At 32.2% G+C, this 19,890-nt stretch overlaps 1 long non-coding RNA gene across 2 annotated transcripts in view; it reads right to left on the bottom strand.

Annotated features, from left to right (window-relative positions):
• LOC108545516 (uncharacterized) overlaps positions 1 to 19,890 on the bottom strand; it is a 232,606-nt gene that overhangs the window by 169,517 nt on the left and 43,199 nt on the right. For both annotated transcript variants that reach the window (XR_001890091.1, XR_001890092.1), the window contains exon 2: positions 6,008 to 6,043. This is a non-coding gene — a long non-coding RNA (uncharacterized LOC108545516). The remainder of the gene's footprint in view (positions 1 to 6,007; positions 6,044 to 19,890) is intronic.

The following is a 19,890-nucleotide window of genomic DNA, read 5'->3' as shown; positions in this document are numbered from 1 at the left end:
CATGTTATTTATTTAGTTATTTATTTTAGTATCTATAAATAAATAAATATATAAAAATATAAATTTATTTATTTATTTATTTATTGACCATTATGTTTTATTACCAATTATTTATTAATATATATTGTCTCTTGTTTATTATTTTTTACTATCCCTTATTTATTATTACATGTTATTTATTTAGTTATTTACTTTAGTATTTATAAATACATAAAAACATAAATTTCTTTATTTATTTATTTATTGATTATTATGTTTTATTATCAGTTATTTATTAATATATATTGTCTCCTGTTTATTATTTTTTATTATCCCGTATTTATTATTACATATTATTTATTTAATCTATTTAATATTACAGTTTATTTTATATAATTTATTTAGTCTAGTATTTATTATTATAATTTATTATCTATTGTCTTTTGTTATTTATTTTATACTATTTGATGTTTATTAATATCTATTATCTCATGTACTCATATCTCATATATTACCTCATACATTCTCACGTATTATTTATTACTCATTACTATTTATTGTTCATTATTTATTATTTATTATTCATTCGTTATTAAAGTACAATTATTTATTTACTACTTATCTATCATTTATATATTATTACAGGCAATTTATCTACTATTATTTATTATTTATTTCTCATTAAATAAACAACCATATACTACCTATCATCATCGCTATTCATTATTCATTTCTGATTATAATCTACACCTATTTATTTCTTACTACTCGTCATTATATATTATTATGTATTATCTACCATTTTTCATTATCGTTTAATATTTATTTCTCATTAAGTAAACAAGAACATATTTCCTGTTATTCATTACCATTTATTATTCATTTCTTATTAAAGTGTACAATTGTTTCTCTCCTGTTATTGATCGTTATTTATTGTTATTTATTTTCCACCATTCATTAATATCCATTAAGATTTACCATCGTTTCTTACCAAACAGTACAGTACCATTTGAAAAACCGATATGACGAATTATTATCCCAGAAGCAATTTCCAGGAACCACATCGAATCCACAGAAAACGACACATGGAAATCACAGGACAATCCATTTGTCCTCCTTTTCCCATTAACACTAGATTTACAGAACCCGTGAATTTGACGGAAGACTTGCTCCAATTATACGATGGTAACAGATTATTTAGTTAACTTATATTATGACTGTTTGTTCCGTCCCAGAGAGCGTGTTTAAAATATGATTTTATTCTAAGGCTTACACTTTTAACAGACCTAACGGTTTACAATATATTTTATATCGCGACTGCAATTCCGGAGGATAGATCTGCCTCACCGCCGTTCTAGCGGATTAAGTTGCAAAGGTAAAGGCGAAAGTTTAGGAATTTTTACAAGTACCAGACTCGACAGATGGGACCCACGTGTGACAGACCCAACGAGCGACGGACGGACACCACTTATAATCCACTTATAAATCACGTCATTGACAATCAAAAATCGGCTCCTTGACAGTTTCCTACTCCTTAGCCAAAGGTCCTTCCGTCACACCCTCTGTCCAATTAAAACTCCTTACTTTTCCACCACCAACGTTTATTTTGCCCAATCGGAACTAAACTGGAGAAAATACCGGACAGGACACGACGAGACACGACATAGATCAAATTCGAGAAATCGGTTAGTCTTCGACACCGATCCTTGAAACATCTTACTTACACGTATAAACGCGAGTTCGAAACGGTACTCCGTTCAACGTCTCCATTATAACTATTCTATACTTTCTATAAATAAACGCTCTCTTTTATCAACACGCACTTCGGGATCCTTATTATTACAACTAGTCACGCAATATTAATTTGGCGCGTGATAAGCGTTCTTGGAAATCGAAGAGATTCGATACCGTAGGACGCTACACTGTTAATATAATATATTAGGGTGTCCCATAAGTTTCTTCCTTCTTTTTGGATGCGAAATCAATAGACGATATTTGTTGCTTAAGGCTGATTTACTGTGTTATATATGAACCGTTCTGCTCTATTACCTTCTTGCATCTCTCAGGAAGCCTCATTATGCCCTCTCTCCAAAATTGTTCAGACTTACTTGCAAAATATTCATCGAGGTGCGTTTTTATTTCGCTTCCGGGTTTGTGACATTTATCACGGACAGAATTTTTTAACGAGAGAAACGAGTAATAATCGGATGGGGCAAGATCTGGTGAGTACGGAGGATGAGGTAGAACGTGCCAATCAATCTGTAAAGATTTCTGTCTAATAAATATCACAAATCCGAAAGCGAAATAGACACGCACCTCGATGAATATTTTGAAAGTAAGTCTCAACAATTTTGGAGTGAGGGCATAATGAGGCTTCCTGAGAGATGGAAGAAGGTAATAGAGCAGAACGGTTCATATGTAACAGAGCAAATCAACCTTAAACAACAAATATCGTCTATTGATTTCGCATCAAAAAGGAAAGAAACTTATGGGACACCTTAATATAATTATTTCTAAATTAAACTAATCGTTAAAAATAGATGCACGTGGTTTCCTTTACCTGTCAACTTGACAGGTGTCCTTAGAAATAGGTACTCAGATTGCGTCCTAGGTAAACCTAGTGTTAAAGAACCCATAAGAAACCATTAAGAAATCAATTAAAACGCATAAATTCGCACCATTCCAGATGGAGTGTATTAACCAAGAATATCTTGAATTAGTAGGCAGGAAGTATCGAATGGCGTGACCCGATAGCCATTCACAATTTCCGGCTCGGGTCCAGCGAAATATCTAGTCCAACTAGCCACGCAGACCGCGAAACACCATAGCTCGCATCGATATGGAATTTCGCGTCGTTTTTGATACAATTCCGCTTAACTCGACTAAAAACCGCAAATTCGAAAATCGATCGTCGCCCGGCTTTGAGACGAATGCCCGTGCAGGCCGCCTGTTCCGTTTACTTGCCCAATTTCCCTCGATAATGGCCGTTATGAAATTTGCAGCTCTCCTGTCAACAATTTCGTTGTTCCGTGAATTTTCGTTGATTGGCCGCGTAATTATCGACAACGATAATTATGAGCGGGAACTTTTCAATAACCGGGCTAACGCTGTTACTTTGTTTTCGACGTGCTTTTAGCGGGTAATTTCACCATTTACTAGTTTTTACATCGATACGGTGGTGAGATACCAAATTTATAAATGAACACTACCGGTATACACGTCAGTTTCGTACCGGTGGCCGTGTTTATAGCATCACTCTTATTTTAACACCTGTATTTTCGATGATTTTAATGACTATTATTTTGAATTAGGACTGCAATTTTGAAGGTTAAACATGCCTCGCTGTACTTCTAGCGGACCAAGTCATAAATCTAAATGCAAAAGTACTGAAAATTTACAACTACCAGACTCTACAGATTCTCAAAAGCAATCCTTCAGATGACAGATATAAGAAATATCTTTACTCTGTTATTTCTGAAACAAACGAGATGATCAGGTAATAAGGTAGTCGAATATTAGCTTAACCCTTTGCACTCGGCAATTTTTTCGTTACAGGAAAATAGTAATTCGAAGACCTTCTGCCACAATGTCGACGATATTTTTAAAACGGCGAATAAGAAATCGTATGCAAATTAAGACGGAGAATTATTTTACTCCGACATTCCACGCATCGTTGGGTAATTTTAAATTTGATATATTAATTAACATCGATCTTCAGAATCTGATTAAATGGCGACTGAGAAGCGCCTCTCGAGTGCAAAGGGTTAATGTTCCGTTCCAGAGGTCGTGTTTATAGCATAACTCTTATTTTAATTTTCGATCATTTTAAAGACTTTATTATTTTGGGTTACGACTGCAACTCCGAAGGTTAGACGACCCGATAGATTGGACCCACGTGCGACAGACCCACTGAAATGGCGAACAGACACCTGCTTATAAATCACGTCATTGACAACCGAAAAGCAACTTCCTTGACAGTTTCCCACTCCTCAACCAAAAGTCCTTCCAACACACCCACGTTCAATCAAAAATCTCGTGTTTTCCTCCACTAACATCCACTCTTAACCAATCAAAGCAAACCCGAGGAACACCGAACAGGACACGACGAGGCATTACAAGAATCAAAAAACAGAAATCAGTGCGTATTTGACAATGTTGGTAGCAATGTCTCGATTGATATGAATGATGAGTGAATGTGAAAGAACCGGTAATCGTGGAAGAGTGAATGAGAACGGACAACTGTGAATAAGTGTCAATTGTTTCTGAGAGCGAGCGTGGTGTGTGCTGTGAGCGTGGTGTTCGGAAAAATAAAATACCCACGTGGAATCCTAACCTCTAACAGACACCCATCACCGAAACATCTTATAAATATTGTAAAACGCGTGTCCGAAATGGTACTCCGCTCACGTTTCACATTTAACTATTGTACAGTTTAGTTCCAATAAATAATCACGATGCTAGTTACAAATAAATAATCTATTTCAAATTACACTCACGATCCGTGAAAATATAAAACTAATCAGGTAATATTAAGTTGGCGTGTGATGCGTTCCTGACAATTAGAGAAATTCAATTGATTGGACGTAGTAACGTCTTTTCGTGTATTTGCACGTGTGTCTTCGTTAATTTCCATTTTGGTGGAGATATTTTTGAATTTTTGTTTATGGTATAGTATTAAATATCGTATTCCGAACACCCTATAATTTTCTCATTAGTTACTTAATATATCGACTATTCCTAGTACCATAATATGTACAATCCTATGGGAAAGCAACACAAACCATAGAATCATATGGATGAGGAAATACTATGGAATGGAGAGAAAAAAATACTTATTAGCTAAATTTAATTACTCAATAAAAATGAAAAATTAAATTGGCATATACAGTCATGTCAAATGCTACAAATAAATTTTAAAACTGTAATAATTTAATATATTGTTTTATAGTATTTTTAATATCTTCCAATTTTATAAACATGATGGAATTTATTCAATTAATCAATCATATGGAACAGTTAATTAATTGAATATTTATCAGATCATTTTTCAAAAATGAATTATAAAATTATTTTCTCATATTATTCGTTCTGGACTTTTTGATATTCGTACAATGTCAAAAATTATTATAGTTCGCTTTGTTTCATATATTATGTTCCATAATGGAAAACCTAGCTTTTTACGCCACCAAGCTTTATATTCTTAAATTGTGTCACATAGGTATCACAATGCTACTTCGTTATTGTGTTTTATATTATAAAAAGAAATTCATGAAATGTCTGGCTAATCTTTTATGAAAAGAAATTCATTAAATAACTGACTTAAACCTTCGGTTTACACGTAAAATTAATGCCATTATTCTCTGACAGGTTAGTTTTACGTTATGATGTCCGTCTAATTAATTTAATTTAATGAATTTAATTTAACTCAATTGTTACAATGTTCGAACGAGGACTGAAATAAGAATAAGAATTTTTGTAATGAAAGGTGTCAGAGTTTAATATCAATTTCAAAAAAAAATAAATGTTAATATTTTATTATTAGCTACAAATAGATAATTTTGTAAATTGATGGATAAATTTTATAATATAGGATAATAAAATTTTATCTACGTAATGCATATAAATAGATTGGTAATACGTTGCCATAGCTACTAAATAGAATTTTATTGTTAATTAATTATACCAATTAACTTAAATTTGAATTTTTAAATTTAGAAATTGGTGAAATTAAGGCAAAATATTTTATAAAATTTAATGATAATTATAGTTAAAAATTTGTTAAATATTAACTGTAATTAATTTTAATTAAAAATTTAATTTCTTTGTTCTTTAAAATTCTAAGATCTTTTTAATTTTCGAGTTTATACAAATTCTGCATGTAATTCTAATTTTAATTAATTTACGTATTGCAGTAGCATAATCCTATAGTATAATAAAATAAGGATCTAGTGAAATCTGATTTTTACTGATATTTTCATAAAATTGTTAAGAGTACGTGTGTATAGGAAAAATGAATTTGATTACTCACGTTAACATCTTCATGTGCGAGTGTAAGCTACTCCAGCTGTAACAAAATAGAAATCAAATTATTAAACACTGCATAAAATCATTTCATATTTCAATAAATGTAAACAATATAGCATTAAAGTATAAAGAAACAATTAATATTCATAATTCTTCTTATTTAATATTTTATTTCAATTTCTGACAATTAAACATGTTAAATAGTATATGTTAAATAGTATTGAGTAGATACTCAATCAGTCTTTCAATTTTAATTTCAATTTTTAATTCTTAGTAATACTAAAAATTCATCGTCAGTCAACTATCTTGATAATCGATCAAGCGACTATTTGATACTGAACTATATTTTATACTTCAGAATCAACTATAAAATATCCTATGCTTCAAATGACTATAGTACCACTTAAAAACTATATTTACAATTAATTAATAGTAATTTTTAAGAAATTCTGCTGTTCTAACTAAATAGTTTTGTTTTATGATACTATATTATTATACTATTTTTGCTATAATATATATTAAATATGTACAATATTGAGAAATATTATATATGTATGACGAACAGACATCACAGTCAAAAGTATCATTAACTGAAGAAAAACAAGTTTCAGTATGTTCTTGGTTTCTCTTCTGCTAATATAACAACCTTAACCCCTTGCCCTACGATTTCAGTTCCTATAGCGCATGCCATAATCAACAGCAGACTTGGTCACACGTCGAGTCATTTCGTCCGAACGCGGCGAAGAATAACACATAACTGAGACAGGAAGACATCGACGAAAATGAACCAGGAGGCTAACCCGTGTTGTTTACATTAAGCCCTGTCTACAAACCACGACTCTAGTTCATGATACTCATACTTCGTCAGATTTCCTTGCCACGAGTCTCGCGCGACACAGTTTCCTATTAACAAGAAAGAGTTAAGACGATTTTAGCGCGCCGAACTCACTAGCGCCACCACGACACGTAACTACAACAAATGCGCTGCGGATATCGTATGGAACGTTGAATTAATTTCTAATTTTACTCGTGCAATTCTAAAACTTTATTCTTGTTCTGTGTATCATATTATTGCAAACACTTCGATTTAACATAATATTTCAGTAGATAAGTATAACAATCGTTCGAATATACCAAGATTTATTTGATAAATCTACAATTTTCGAGGGATGTCGTATATCATCAAGAATGGAGATGGTTGTGAACGAAGTAAGAAATCGAGGGAAAGTGACAAATGACACTATGCCGTTATTTCAGACGACCGTGAGTTCAGTGATACTACCTACCACGAAGTATGTCTTTCTGACTGATTCTCAGGAGAATTATTTCATATTTCAAAATTAGAAAAATCCAATTAACACTATGCTGCTCGTGCGTCTAATCGGAATTCTTTCGTGTGACGCAGGTGGGACTGATTTGCATGGGGTTGGGATCATTTGCGCATGATACCAACATGGTGTCACCAGCATTTGGCCGATAGTTTTCGCATGACACCAACGTGGTGCCACCGGGTGGCATAGTGTTAATTCCAACGACGAGTAAATATCGGTTCGTAGAAAAATCGGAACTGGAGCTTGTAAATTTCAGTTGTTAGGGGTCCTCCCACACAGTCGTTGAAGTCGACGGGTCGCAGGTATCCTCGTTGGCAGTGTAGTTAAAAAGGACGAAAGGAAAAGGAAAGGATGCGTATTGTCCCGGGCCTGCTAGGTCCCTCAGCCCTATCGGCCCATTCTTCGGCCAAACTGATGGTGTCCTCCAAACGCATATATGCGACGCTCGTCTGCAAAGGGCTATAGAGAATTAATGTAAAAATTATTAATAATAATATGGGGGTCCTCCCCAACTGTTACTGTTATCATTTGATTGGCAGATATCCTTGATGTGACGGTGGTGCTAGAAGGGGCAAAAGGAAAAGGAAGGGATGCGTTTAGTTCTAGACCTGGTAGTGTACTCGTCAGTGAAGCTACCCTAGCAGCCCCTGCCTTAAATAGAGATACTATTGGAAGGTCGGGAAGTTATATATATAGGAAAATGGAGGTTTTCCGAAGACTTTCTCCCAAGTCCTCGAAGTCGGAATCCCTCTAGTGGCGAGGATGTGAATGATAGTCGCTACACAGCTAATTGCTCAGCCGAGATGCAAGGTTGAATTGAGTGGCCATGAAAATGGTGATCGGCAAACAAGCTAGATAAAGTATAGTATAAAAAGGGAGGCAAAAGATGAATGAGAATGATGTTCTTCGCAATCTTTCTAATTTTCTAAGAAGATTATTAAGTATTGGTTTTTGGTTCATATAAATAAGTTTATATAAATCACACAAAGTAATATAAAATAAAGGAAATAATGGTAAGTGATGAAAATAAAATAAACAGGTTAGAAATCTATTTTAAAAGAGACTTTGTTACCATTTTCTCGTCATGACGATTCTCTTGTATTATACTGTGAGAAATGTGTGAAATAAATTGATGAAAGATCATGATGTGTGATATAAATTCGTAGCATGTTCTATTATTATATATATTATGTGAAATGAATTTATAGAACAATTTTATGTTATGCAGAGTAACGTCAGAAAATATTTTATGCTATGTTATTTTATGCTATATTCTATTTTATGTAAAATAGAATATTTTATATCGCGTGAAATAAATTTCGAAAACAATTTCGTGTTATATAAACTAAATTTATGAAACAATTCTAAATTGTATAAGATCAATTTATAAAACAACTGTATAGTATATAAAGTGAATTTTGAAAACGTTTCCTGTTTTATGAAATAAATTCATAGCAGAATTTTATTTCATGCCGAATAAATTTTTTAAATAATTTTTGTTATGTCACGTACGGTAATTGTATATTTACGTACAGTAATTCTATTAAATAATTATATAGCGTGTAAAACGTGTTTACAGAACTATTTGATGTTATCTGAACGAATTTCGTAAAGAACAGATGTAAATGTAAATATTACAATACCTAAATTAGAATTCGACTTCCTGTCGGATTTAATGGATAGTTTATGGGTGATTTTTGACAGAATGTGAAACGTGTATAACAGATGGCTTCCACTGCGTCTTTCATGGCTTTACAGAATCCCTGTTATTGGTCCATGCTTTAGTACACTTGTTGTAAAAGGCTTTATAGGTCTCTTACAATTTAGGCAAAATTAAACAGCATTAATCCGTTTAATTTTGGGTTTTATCCTTGATATAAAATATTATTTTATATCTCTATATGTAGAAAATAAAGCAATTTGAAACTGAATAACGTGGAGATTTTTACCTCTAAAGTCACAATTTAAATTATAAAAATTTATTTAAATTATGAAAAATTTCAGAAGCTATGCTTCAAAACTGAATATGAGTATGAATACGAATTATTTTTGAAAAAACTATAATTTGAAATTACTGATAATTTCAGAATATTATATGATGATTTATACTTGGAAACTAATAATTAGAACTTATGAAAAAATACTAAAAAATTACTAAAAATCTCTGAAAATCACTAAAGAGGACTGGAAATTGTTAAAGGTAGCTAATAATTATTTAAAATTAAAGAGAACTATGAGAAAATTGTATGAATCATGCTTAAAACACGATAAATTGAAATTATTAAAAGATTTATGTACTATGCTTGTCAAATGACAATTTAAGATTATTAAAAATTATACGAGTTATGCTTGAAATAGAATTTAAAATGATTAAAAACTGGCTCAGTTAGACACGAAAAACAACAATGTAGAATAATTAAAAATGTTATATCCGATTTATGTCAGAGGATTTTTACACAATGGTTGCTGTAATTATATTTCAAACCACGAAGTAACGCTTTGTAAAAAATAAATTGGAATAAGGGAATATGTCACTCTCGTTAATTTATTTTTCTATGTTCTTCGTGCTTTCCATGTCATGAGCAATAACAAAGAGAAACAGACTGACATGATTATGATCACGGGCAGACAATACGGAAAAGAAAATAACAAAGAAGGTAAAAAGCAATTGTTCAAAATTTTTTAGCAAAGACATTTAATATCCGATTAATAAAATAAATACAACTTATTATCATTTAAAAAACAACACCTAAATTTCTAAGTATGAGTAACTATACAACGATATTCTACATTATCTTGATCCTTTTTCAAAGATTAACATTTAATTTTTCCAAATTTCTACATTTTTAATTAAAAATAAATAAAAGTTATACAATCACTTATCAAGTAAAATTTGGTAAATTTCAATTCAGCCAAATAAGTATCATAATAAACACAAATTTAATAAATTCACAAATAAATATAGATTTACAATTAATTACAAATGGAAATAAACATAAACTTGCAAATAATTACATAAAAATAAAATAAAAATAATTATATATAATAAATATAATAATAATAAATAATAAATATAGATAATATAATTATATATATAATAAATAAAAATAATTATGAAGTCTCAAATAGCAATAAAAATTATAAATAAATATAAGAAATCAAAGCAAACGAAAAAATTATATAAAACAAGAATAACTTGTCTCTCTAAATATTGTACTTTTCATCGTTATATTTTTTCTTTTTCATTAACTTCATCACAAATAAATTACTAGCCAGCTTAACTTCAAAATTCCGAGCTGTTTAAATTTCCACAAAGTGCACGTTACGTCCAATTCTACTCGAAATTTCACAGAACCACGTCAGTCTTCGAAATTTACATATTTCTCTTCGTGTTTCACACCGCGTACAAAGCAACTTATAATTTTCCCTTGAAATGTACGGAAACAGTGGACTAATAAACTCTGCTAACGTTCCCAATCGAATTTCATTACCCTCACTGATACACGTGAAGCTCGGAATTCAATCTAAAGTAACTTTCCGTTTCGCATTCTGGGAAGGAGTTGTGCAAACACAACACTCGTTCCTCGGGAGAAATTGGCGCGCCTGGAAAATATTTTAAATTCACAGAAGCGGGAAACTGTGGCGAGGAATAAAATTTTATCTTCCAGAAGATCGATCGATAATCGAATCTCTCTTTCGTACTGATTTCCATATTTTCAGTTTAATGTATTTCGACGAATTTCGAAGATCCATGATATATAATCCTAACCTCTATCGTGCTTCGACGCTCATTGACGGCGCCATTTTGTTCGCAAACATCGTAAAATCCATCGAACTGCTGTATATAATTCATGCTATGTTTTACATCGCATAATAAAATGAGAAATAGGTAATACGAAATTTTGTTTTTCCATAGCACACGATTTTATGCAGAAATAAACTTTTTCGATATAGTTAATCAATACCTGGCTTGGTTTTCACGAAACACTCGATTCGTTTATATAATATGCATTATTTCAGAGCAGTATAATATATGCACAATTAAAATGTATGGAAACATGCTAAGATCTTGAAATAATTAATAATTTCATGTAAAATGGAATAATATAGAATTACAATGTTAAACGAAATCAGTGGGATTCAACGAAAATATCAGCATCGTTTCAGAACTCTACATATAATATTGTATAACGTTTGTCGAGAATTGAATCAACCGGCATAAAATTAATTTCTTTGAAGTAGAATTTATAGTCATTATGGAAATCATGACCTAATTATGGTCATATATTTTAATAAAAACATAAACTTAATTATGTTTGTTAATATATTACAACAATCTAATTTTAAAATTATATTTTATTATTTTATAACAACAAATTTATTAATATTTTATAATTCTATAACAATAAATTTATTAATATGTTAATATACTTTTCATTATGTATATTTATATTTACTTGTACTACACGTATTATATGCTATGTTTATTAATATACTATAACAACGTTACTAATAAAATTATATGTTATAATTTATATATATTGTTATTTTAAAACAATATAATTTAAATATAATTTTTATTAATATTTTAATATATTTTTTATTTGAATCTACTGTACCATTATTTATATATATGTATATAAATATATACTAATACAATATTTATATGTACTTCATCATTAAGTATGTATTAATATACATTATTGTTCAGCAGTAACAATCTTATTAAGACATTAATAAATAATATATTTAAATTATATTGTTTTAAAATAACAATATAATTTAAATGTATTATTTATTAATATCTTAATATATTTTTTATTTGAATTTACTGTACCATTATTTATATATATGTAAATAAATATATACTAATACAATATTTATATGTACTTCATCATTAAGTATGTATTAATATACATTATTGTTCAGCAGTACCAATTTTATCCCTCGATATATAAATCAAGGTCGTTTATATTCTATCAATTCCGAATTATTCGGTTTTCTCATAAACAAATTCACAAATGAAGCTTTAAATATAACACACCCAAAATATATATAAAAATTTTCATCCTAACCTTAATTCACGATGTTTGAAGATGCTACAAGAATTTTTCCAGATTTTCCTTCCGTCCTATTATTCCCCAAAAAACATACAGACCACAAATAACCTAGGTTGGCAATTTGGGGTAAACCGTAAACGAAAAAGCGTTTACCCAATAAGCATGAATATACACGATGATATTTGTACAAATATTTTCTATTTGCCTACATTTAATATCCCCAATCATAATCACGTATCAAGGAATTACATATTTAACGAGAAAAAAATAATCAAAAACTAGTATAAAAATTATATCACTCCAACATCGTTATCATCCTCTCACGTACAATGCCATTAGTCTGGGAAAGCTAGACCAGTCCATAAATAGAAGCTCGATCATCGTGCATACCAGTTGATGACTAGATGGATGGATTCGGACTCACCAGTCGGCGAGAGAAAGTTTAAAACTGTCGGAATCGCCGGGACGTATTGTTCGATGCCATTAACCAAGGACGACTTTAATTGATTTCTTAAATTAGCCAGGCCACCGTTGCTCCAGACGTCGATGGATAGGCTAAATTGTGGCAGTCCGGTGAAAGCGAACTCGCACGACGGCCGCGCGGTGGTGGGGGAACGAAGATGGCGCGACGAGCGGCGACGCGTGTGCGCTAGACGGACCGAGAGAGAAGGGAACACAGAGGGCACACTGGGAAGGAAAAAACGGATCCGATACGACGAGCCGGTATTGTTCAAGGAGAGAAACAGAAATGGGTTTAGGAGTTAATATCGAATCGAATGGGGGAGCAATCGGTACGAAACGAAGCGGAATGACCTTATTGCTTGGCTCGTGTGCGATCTGCAATTGGCTTGGTTTGTTACCACCATCGGCCGCTGCCGATTTGTGGGCTCGAATTTCCACCGAACCTTTTGATCCGCGTCATATCTTATGCGTTAGAGAGCCATCGAGCTGGTTTCACCTCGGTTGCTGTTACCGGATCCCCATTACCCACGTCGATCTCCGTCAATGTATTCGGTGTATGCATTATGGCAACGTTGTTGGTGCAAAATGGGAAAATTGTTGGAAGGAGGATAATGGATTTGAGGCAGAAACGTTTCGTGAATAATTAAACGTGCATTTTTAATTAAAATTTAGAGATTTTGATGATAATTGTATTAAGGTGAATTTGTGTGGAGAATGAAATGAAGTAGATCCTCGATGTATAATTCGATAACAATTTAATAATTTGTAAAGCGTGACAAATATTTTATTGGCTAATAACTTTGTATGACAAGAAGAGCAAATAGAGTAGAATGATACTAACTGAGGGATTTATACAGATGTAGAATCAGAGTGTTGATTATTTAAGCTTAAAATCCTAATGATCTATCTTAATTACAATATCTATATATGCTGTCAAAATCTAAGCGAGATCTTCACTAGTAAGTTCTCAATATACAATTTAGTATACGATAAGCTAAATTTAATATACAAAATTAATATACAATTGAGCTAAATTTTTACATGGACTATTGTGTAGAAACAAAAAATATAATCTATAGAATAATATAGGTTCAGTTTCTTAATAAACTCACCAGCTAATCATTCAAATTTCGTATTCTCCATTTTTATAATTGCCTAAATTATTGACTGAAAATTTTGCGTCCATGAAACGGATTATATAGCTTCGAATAAATTAGTATGGGTGTAGTCACAGTGTTAATTATATAACGTGCAATAGAAGTTTTATAGACACTTGTGAATATATTCCTGTTAAGAACTTGAGAGTAGGAGTTAAGGAGCATTAAAGATGGAGTCAGATGTCGCTAGTTGTCTTCTCGTCTCTGCATAGTACATTAATCTACGCTCTGATACATTAAATTAATCTTCTGAGGCAAGTATTGTGAAGATTTATTGGCACTTAGTGCTCGTGAAGTAAAACATATAGTACGCTATAAACGTTTCTACAGTTCCAAGAGATATTTCTAAAACCTAACGTTAAGAATCCTAGATGATAACAATGAACGTGAGGACAATATCTCTTAATGTTCTCTATATAAGAATAATAAATATTTTTCGCATATTAAAAGTATCGTTACGAATTCGTTAAAATTAGAAATTAATTTTCCAATTTTTGATATAATATTACCTATTTTATTTTATAAATTTAAAAGCCCCATTAATTATTTCTACGTTAGAGTTACCACATAAATAAAATATATTTGTTAGTCCTGTAAATGGACTCACAAATTGTTCATAAAAGAAATATCCAAAAATTGAAAACAGGAGAATAATAATCCAAAAAGGAAAAAGAAAATGAAGAAAGAACATGGAAAAATTGCTACTTCTTTGTAATATAGTATAAATTGGTTGCAGTTTTTAGATGTGTGTACATAGTGACGTATGTAATTATATATTTTTCCAATATTTGATTTTATTTTCGAAAATATCAAATCACACATGCCTACTCTAAGCCTGAAATCTCTGTATCCTACGAATTCTGAATCATCCTATCTCCCGTGTCCCCTACAATCATCCGAACCATGCCCTCATCTCCCCATTGCCACCCTTAACCTTTCTCGAACCATAAAACCCTGGTCATCTTTCCACCACGACAGGTCTGGGATTTGAATTTGAAACTCTGAACAACAAACTGTGTAAACCCTAAACCACTGTACTGCTGAGTGAGTCGTGAGCTGAATAATCCAATCAGTCTTCTGAACCAATCGATCCATCTTCAATCTTTTGGTAACCCACTTAATACTACAACTTTGGTATACATCAGTTGTATAAGTATGGATAATAGTTCGAGAATTTCATATATTATTACATCCTCGAAATTGCAGTTCGGTTGACTAAAAGATTTTATTTATGTCAAGGAAACTGAAATCTATTATTATGTTTCATTTGTATCTATTAACGAAACAGAACTTCGTTAACTTTCATGATACTGGGGTCGAAATGTGATATTAAATATAGCAATAGTAGTACTTTTTGTCTTAATTGTTACTAAATATACACATATATGTATGTAAATTGGATAAAAATGGCGAGTTAGGATATTGTAAATTACGTAAAGCTAAGTGATTTACACGAAAGTGATTTGTATTTAATAACTGAAATTCATTTTATGCTACATCAAAGTGTTTAAAGTATATGTATAGCACAGGATGTGTGATATATTTAACAAAGAAATTTCAGGATTATATCAGCAAAATTAGAAAATAATTCAATAACATAAACTGTTACGTGGTGCATTCGATCCATCCCGCCTTTGCTTACCCATCACGAGCTGTGGGGTCAGTATTTCCAAGGTTTATAACGCGATCGTAAAGACCGGCTGTTTTTTAGTTGGAATCTTAGAATATTGGGGGGCTTAAACACGAGGTTTATAGAATCCTAGTCTAATCCATACTCAATAGCTAAAGATGAGTTATAAATTTAGAATATTGGGGGGCTTAAACACGAGGTTTTTAGAATCCTAGTCTAATCCATACTCAATAGCTAAAGATGAGTTATAAGACACGGTAATTCCGAAGGGTCACACCGAAGGGTATCTAACGGTCTTACAAGTCTGCGCTTCGGGCCCAGAGGAACGCCGTGGCCTTGGGAAAAACCCATGATCTCACGCCTGCTCAAGTGTCGTCCCACCCTTGCAGGAGAAGGCGCGTCAAGGGCGCATGGAAGGGTGGTCACGACACTGAGGATGCCGCTGATTGGAAAATTGGGACTTTTTAAAATAGCCAATCAGCGTGCATTCTAAACAGGCTGTTCCGTCGTGGAACAAAGAAGACCCGTTACGGTCTTCCAACAGCCAGGTCTTAGGGTCAAACAATTCGGCATCGGAATTTCCCGCTCCATGCCTTCAGCATGTTTGACTGCTTTACCTTTTTTCTTTGACTTCTCGTGTCGCGGAACACGAGAATCCTGGAAATCCCTAATTTAACGAAATTAGGCGACGGCTCTTAAGACTTGGCTGACAATAGGCCTGAGGGCTCCACGTGGTCCGCACACGTTGGAAGCCTCAGGCCCTCGCTAGGGGTAACAAACGACCGATGGGGTCACCAGCGCGCGGGTGGACCCCAGGTACCCCACCTTGGAGGAGAGGGTTTCCTCCACTATCGTTGCTTTTTGGGGAACCTTCCCTTTCTCCAAGGTCACCGATTTGCGAACCAAGGGAACGCCCTTGGTCAAAAACAGCCAATCATATTTGGCGAGCTCCCGATTTTTGCTAAGGCCGATCTTAGGAAGATCGAGGAGCTCAGTTCCGTACGAGATCCGAGAGACACGGGTTCTCTCAAAGACACTTCCTCTCGAAACATCGAACACACCGGTTCTTTCTAAAATTCGTCCTTTCGACACGTCAGAGACGACGGTTCTCTTCTAACACGAGACGATTTTCGTATCTCCTCGTTATGTCGACGAGATACCATGTCGCGTCGAACCGTCCATCCACATCGGGATATCTTCGCGCCTTACAACCGCGAAGACGAATTATTTCGGGCGGAAACCACGCGACCAGGAAGATCAAGGGAACGACGCGATACCCCCTTGATACCTCCAACACACGCCAAGGCGAGGAACCAAAACTCTCAAAAAACCGAAGCAAGTTACAATCAGACCACCGAACAGTCATCACGATAAAACAACCCTTACCAGCTCTAGACCTTAAAACAGTCGAAAGCACTCCACGCGAAACCAACCGGAGGAAACAACTTCGTTTGCGTCGCGTCGGAAAACATAAACGATATCTACATTACGTGTATTCTAAATACGGGTCGTGGTGGCGCTAGTGAGTTCGCTGGAAAATCGTCTTAGCATCGTCGCAGCAGTAAAAATAGATGAACAATACACTAAAACTTTTTATTTTTCAACTAACGGTGTTTTAGATTACTATTATTACTTATTTGAATAATCGTAATATCCGTAAATAATAAAAATCAATCTATATGGAAAAAATTCACCGTAGAACTTAAATTGATAACAAATTTCTTAATCATTGGGTGAGTACTACAAGATTTTAGCCTCTATTTATATACTGTATATAATATATTATCGCTAGAACTGCCGACCTGTAATGTCTACATAAATATTATAGATGTAAACAATATTAATTAAAGTAATATAATGAAAATAAATAAGTATAAATAATAATACTCTTGTCTGAAGAATAATAAACATTAATCTTGAGAAAAGTAGCTGCATATTTCCAATAATTGCAAAAATAAAAGATCCCAAACAAGTCATTTTGACACCCTTGGTAGTTCTAGTGTTAAATATTTATCCAAATGTATATATTATTCCAAATATTTGAGTACAATACCTATATTTCACTTATAAGTTCGTATATGTATACAACCACATAAATATAATTGTGTTAATATCTGAGCAAGAATCAATTGTCAATTTTGTCAAAAATAAATCTATATTTCCATTAATTGGGAAAATAAAAATCTAAGACAAATCAGAATGATTAATTCGATGGTGCTAAATGATATATCGCCTATTTTTTCCGTAATCTTCCGCAAGCTTTCAGTCAGTTTCATTATTGCATTCTCGGGGAACTTCTTATCTGTTCCCGTGAAAGAATCCTTCAAGTGATCTCTGCAAGGCTGCAGGTTTTCGAAGTTCTTTCCATTAAAAAAGTTCCGCGAGGACCCAAATAAATGTTTATGCGCTGTGTTCGCTATGTCTCGTTCCGATATTGTCAGACAGTTTCTAAGGCTCGATTCTTTCATTCCGCCACTGTTCTCCTTTGTCTTATTCATGCTAATATAAATATTTAAAGTCATAGCTGGATGCGAAAGAAGCTTTGACGAAGGTGTAGTATCGTGCTGTGTTTCAGAGAAGATCAGTTTTGCTCGAATTCCTGCGTCTTGAGATCACGGTGTTTACGAGTGCAAAGAGCCGGAAATATTATGACGAAATTATCAAAATTCAAAAGAAAATTTGAATATTATAATGTAATATTGCATTGTGTTATTGAAAATAGTCTTGTAAATTATTAGTTAATATTTAGATACACAAGCTATATTATGTTCTGTGTTGCAAAATTTTCTTGTGTTCCATTGTATATGTGGGATTTGTCATTTGCAAATTATTGCAAATTATTGGAATAAATTCAAAAGAGAAAAGTAATGAAAATGTAATGAAAATGTAATGAAAATAAAAATGATGGGCACTGAGTATTCAATTTTATTTTACTAATATTACATTGACGATTTATTATTGTATTTATTCATTTATCCCTATGTTAAGTATTTATTAATTATTATATTTATTCTTCTGTTTGTAAATAATTATATTTAACGATGGTATACAAAAGACTATAACTCTTACTAATCGTTTACACCTACATCGAATATCTATACTTGATATTTAAATGTTGAAAAGCTATAGCTGATATAAAAATAATTGAATAACTATAATTGATACTTCACATCATCAATAACATAGATTATCGTCTTGCAAAAGCAGGTTAAAATCGACGTTGATTAATTGGGAGTGTTATGAATTGTGTTATCTGATTATGAGTGTTAACAAAGAAAACAGTTTAAAAAATGTTATTTTTTAAAAAATTCAGAATTTAGGATCACTTGTTCATTACATCTATGATAGCTAGATTGTAGCTTTGCATATACTAATGACCAGCTCGTTTATAAAAGGCAAGAATATATTTATAGATAAAAGAAAAAGATAAAAATACCTAAAATTTGTAATTTGGTTCTGCAAAATAGAATGTATGACTTCGCTGCTCGAAATTCCAAATCCATTTTCCCCTACAAATCCCACGATTACTTCCATACATTAAAAAGCAATCCATGAAACATTTGAATATGAGAAATTTCACTTTTAATACAAATTTCATAACATCTACTTTCACTTCAATTATTTAATTTCTGCATACGAATATTATTTCATTGTATTAAAAAAACACAATTGCAACAATTTATCTCCACAAAATCTTAAATCCAAGTTCTCCTATAAATACCTTCAATGTTTTCAGTGTATTACCAAGTAATCCACAAACCATTTGAATATGAGAAGTTCCACTTAAACGAAAATTTTGTAACATCCTCTGTCCTGACCCAATAATTTAATTTCTGCATGCCAATATTTTTGCCATTCGTTTTAGAAAGAAAATTTCAATCATGTATCTTCTTTAGATTTTAAATCCAAATTTTCCTTTAAATATAAATACAAAATACCTTCAAAATTTCTAGTGTATTACCAAGTAATCCACAAACCATTTGAATATGAGAAGTTCCACTTAAACGAAAATTTTGTAACATCCTCTGTCCTGACCCAATAATTTAATTTCTGCATGCCAATATTTTTGCCATTCGTTTTAGAAAGAAAATTTCAATCATGTATCTTCTTTAGATTTTAAATCCAAATTTTCCTTTAAATATAAATACAAAATACCTTCAAAATTTCTAGTGTATTACCAAGTAATCCACAAACCATTTGAATATGAGAAGTTCCACTTAAACGAAAATTTTGTAACATCCTCTGTC

Source organism: Eufriesea mexicana, unplaced genomic scaffold, assembly GCF_001483705.2.
Source record: "Eufriesea mexicana isolate 0111107269 unplaced genomic scaffold, ASM148370v2 scaffold472, whole genome shotgun sequence".
In the NCBI taxonomy this organism is placed as follows: domain Eukaryota; kingdom Metazoa; phylum Arthropoda; class Insecta; order Hymenoptera; family Apidae; genus Eufriesea; species Eufriesea mexicana.
The sequence above is the reverse complement of the archived record's forward strand: the minus strand, read 5'-3'. Positions and strand labels throughout refer to the sequence as shown.